This window comes from Trichechus manatus, unplaced genomic scaffold (assembly GCF_000243295.1).
Source record: "Trichechus manatus latirostris isolate Lorelei unplaced genomic scaffold, TriManLat1.0 scaffold00010, whole genome shotgun sequence".
Taxonomy (NCBI): Eukaryota; Metazoa; Chordata; class Mammalia; order Sirenia; family Trichechidae; genus Trichechus; species Trichechus manatus.
This window is the reverse complement of record NW_004443946.1, coordinates 10151727-10156332: the sequence shown is the minus strand read 5'-3', so window position 1 is coordinate 10156332 and position 4606 is coordinate 10151727.

The window sequence follows — 4606 nt, the reverse complement described above, 5'->3', positions numbered from 1 at the left end:
GGGCGGGACCGGGGCTCCGGCGCGCTGGGGGTGTCGGGGGCCTCGCGCGGCCACGGCGCGCATGGCTGGGGCTGTCCCAGGCTGTGCCTCCTTCTGCGTTGGACCCAAATCCTCGCCGGCGCTCCCGTCGTGGGACCTAGGGAGGGAGTGACGCTAGCAGTTGCTGATGTGGGTGCGCAGGCCGCGGAGGGCAGAAGAGAAAGTGATCAGGCGCGCGGGGCACTCGATTGGGCGGTGCCGGCTTCCCACCGGGGTCCTTTCGCCGGGGTCGCCATCTAGAGGCGTCCGGTCTCGAATTCTAATCCTGCGGGCATTTGAAGTGTTTGGCTCTTCCTTCTCGGAGTGGCCGCTGAAGAAAGAAATACATTCAAAAGCTTTTATTTGGGGGAACGTTAGGGTAACATTTACTGAGCCTCTACTCTGCCATTGGCTTTGCCTGTTATTTAATCTTCGCAAGAAATACCGAGGATAAATGTTATCTTCTTACATATGTGGAAACCGAAACTCATAGGGATTAAGTAATTTTCCCAGCGCCCCACAGCGGAGACAGGATTGGACCCTAGGACTTTATGATTTCAAAGCCTGTATTACTAATGCTGCTCAAGGACAGAGATTCATATGTACCAAAACCAAACCAAACCTTCAAGTAGATTTCGACTCATAGTGACTTCGAGTAGATTTCGACTCAAAGCGACCCTATAGGACACGGTAGAACTGCCCCCACAGGGTTTCCAAGGAGCGTCTGGTAGATTCAAACTGCGGACCTTTCGATTAGCAGCCATAGCTCTTAACTACTAGACCACCAGGGTTTCCCTAGTATGTACAAACAACTTTATTTGGTAGTTGTTCTGAAAGTTTTGATTTTAGTCCAAAAGAAAGCAATTAAAATAGCATCTACTATTTTTCTATTCCTGGAAGAGTAGTCAGGGTGGTTTAGTGGAAGGAACATTGAACCAAGGGTTCCTGTTCACTCTGAAACTGAGGGGCTGTGTAATGCCAGAAAAGTTCCTAAACCTGTCTGTGCTAGTATGCACACACAATAGGAATTCTGTAATAACTGGAATTTTTTACAACTTTATCATTTCACAGCTCTATTTTATTTCTGCTGAAGTTGTTCATGAAAACTGCAGTTAGTGGGGTAGGTTGCTGCCTTGTCCCCATAACTATAGGAAAAGGAATGACCAGTTTTCCCCCAGTATATCTTTTTAACCTTCTGTAGATGCCTGAACCTCTTAGAATGATGAAGTCTTTCCATAATAAGCGGTAAGGCTGTACAGTGCAGAAGCTTGGACAATGTGATGTTAGTAAAATTCACATTCAAGTCTGAATGATGATCTTCTTGAAAACAAGTTGTGGGAAGTAAAAGGATGAAGTTGGAGATGTGATGGGGAAGGATATTTCAAGAAGAGTGGGAGAAGATGAAGCATGTGGCTTAGTTGGGTCAGAGTATTTGAACAGGAATCCTCATTTGGGTTCAAATTCGGTTTCTGCCACTTTCTGTCAAGTCCCTAATACCTTCAATCATCTGATTTCTAATCTGCAAACTGTCTTGCTACTCTACAAGGTACGTGTGAGGACCAGTTGAGATTATATTTGTGAAAGTATTTTGAGAACTTAAGTTACTAGTCCCTATCCTGTATTTTCCATTATGTCTTAGCAGCTAAATGTTGCTGTTGTCTATGATTCTTCCCTTGAACCTTTCCTCATCTTACTATACACCCTTTGCTTTGACAGTATTCTCCACTCCAGTCCATACAGTTAGAGCTAATATTTGTTGAGTTCTATTTGCTAACTCTTTGCCGTGTATAATCCCATTTATTCCTCACAACAACTTTATAAGTATTATCTCCATTTTACAAATGCAGAAACTGAGGCATAGAGAGGTCTCTCAGCTGGTAAGTGGTAGGGCAGAAAATCCAACCCAGATGATCTGGCTGTTTGACTCCAGAGCCCAAACTACATTGCTTAATTATAGTTTTGCATTAATTCAAAGAATTGTTAGTTTATCACAGAACTGTAGAGTCTTAGAATCTGAACAGATAACGAGAAGTTTTCAAGTCTAAACTCCAGCCTAACATAAAACTTTCTTGTCCTTCTCCTCAAATAGTTCCAGTGATGACAGAGGGCTTATGACTAGTTGGGATCTCTGAGACTGAAGATGTGTTTGATACATTTAGGGGTAGAAAAAACAGAAGAGGAAGTGATATAAGGATAAAAATCAGTTTTCCAGTCTGAAGCTACAGGGAGGGCATTCCAGGGTGAGATAACCATGAATTTATAGACTAGAGGCATAAGGTTATGCTTTCAAGTAGCAAGAAGTAATGGGACCAAATCATTAAGCACCTTACCAATGTGCTAGGGAGTTTGGACTTTATCCTGCGGGTATTGGTAACCATACACAATGTTTTAAGTAAGAGAGAGACAATGTCATGTTTGTATTCAGTTTGGTCTCTCTATTGAAGTGAGGTAGACCAGGATGCAATGGAGGAGACTGAGACTAGTGGTGAAAAGCCAATTTGCAAGCTATTGCAAGAGTCCATGAGAGAAATGATGACCACCTGAACTAAAACAATGGCATGGCAAGGAGAGGAAAAGATTTTAAAGAAATTTGAAAGAGGTCCTAATGAAGACAAAATACAGACTTTTTAGACATACAAAAGCTGGAAAAAAAGTCAGCAGCAGACCTGGCTTATAAGAAATGTTAAAGGAAGTTCATCAGGTAGAAGACGATAATAGTGACCAGTAATCTGAATATACACAAAGGAATGAAGAACTTCAGAAATGGTAAGTATGTTGATAAGTGTAAAAAAAAATTTTCTTGTTATTTAAATCTCTTTGGAAGATAATTGACTTTAAACAAAAATAATACAATGCATTGTGGGGTTTATAACATGTAGAAGTAAAATGTATGACAATTAAGCGCACAGGCTGAGAGGGGAGAAATAGGAGCATACTGTTGTAAGTTACAATTCAGTAGAAAATAGCTAGTGCTGGAATAATTGGACATAATATGCAAAAAAAAAAAAAGCAAAACTCATTAGCCTTCACCGTATTAGGAATGGATCAAATGGATCATGAACCTAAATTTAAAACCTTAAAGTATAAATTATAAAACATTCAGAAGAAAACAGGAGAAAATCTTTGTCACTTTGGGTTAAGCAAAGACTTCTTAGAGAAGACATCAAAAGCACAATTTCATTTTAAAATGAAGAACATCTCAAAAGATAGTGTTAAGAGTATGAAAAGATAAACTACAGACTGGAAGAAAATATTTGCAAGTCACATATCTGATATTGATATCAAGACTAGTATCCAGATTATATAAAGAATTCTTAAAATTCAACAATAAGAAAACAAACAATCCAATAAAAATGAACAAAAGATTTGAACACACACTTCAACAAAGAAGGTACCAGAATAGAAAATATACACATCAAAAGAAGCTCAATATCAATTGACATTAGGGAAATTAAAATTAAACCCACAATGAGATATTGCTACATATCTATTAGAGTGTCTATATTAAAAAAGACTGACCACACCAAGTTTTAAAAGGTTGAGAAACAGTGTTCAGGGGTGACTCCAGATTATTCATCAGTAGTCATTGGATGAGGTTACTTAATAAGTTGCAGACCCAGCCCGCATTTCTCCCTTTTGTTTTTAAGGATACCATGGTAAACTTTGGGGAGGATATGGAGCAACTAGAACTCTCATACACTGCTGGTAGAAATGTAAAGGGATACTACTATTTTGTAAAAAAGCATGGCAGTTTTTAAAAAAGCTGAATGTACACCTATCTTATGACTCAGCCATTCTACTCTTACGTATTCACTCAAGAGAAATGAAAGCATATGTCCATACATTAACTTGTACACAAATGTGCATAGCCACTTTATTTGTAATAACCTAAAACAGGAAAATAACACAAATACTCATCAAGTGGTGAATGGAGAAACTAGTTGTGATACAAACATATAGTGGAATGCTGTTCTTCAATAAATAGGTATAAATTAGTTATACATGCAACAACATTGATGAATCAAATAATTACGCTGAGTAAAAGAAGCCATACCAAAAAAGAGTACATATCCTATGATTCCATATATATAATATTTAGGAAATACAAATTCATCTAGAGTGATAAGAGTCAGATCAGTGATTGCCTATGGGTGGGGAGAGGGTAGGTACATGGAGGAGCTGGAGGGAGGTATTACAAAGGGATGTGAGAAACTTTTGTTAGGTGATAGACTTATTATCATGACTGTGAAGATGCTTTCACAAGTATATACATGTTAAAACTTACCAATTTTGCATTTTCAGTATGTACAGTTTATAATGTTTCAGTTATATCTCAGTAAAGCTATAAATATGTCTGTCAGTTTGTCATACTGTGGTGGCTTGCGTGTTGCTGTGTTAGTGGAAGCTTTGCCACCTGTATTTAAATACCAGCGGGGTCACCCGTGGTGGACAGGTTTCAGCTGATCTTCCAGAGTAAGACAGACTAGGAAGAAGGACCTGGCAGTCTACTTCTGAAAAACTGGCTAGTGAAAACCTTATAACTAGCAGCATAACATTTTGTCTGATATAGTGCCAGAAGATGAGCCCC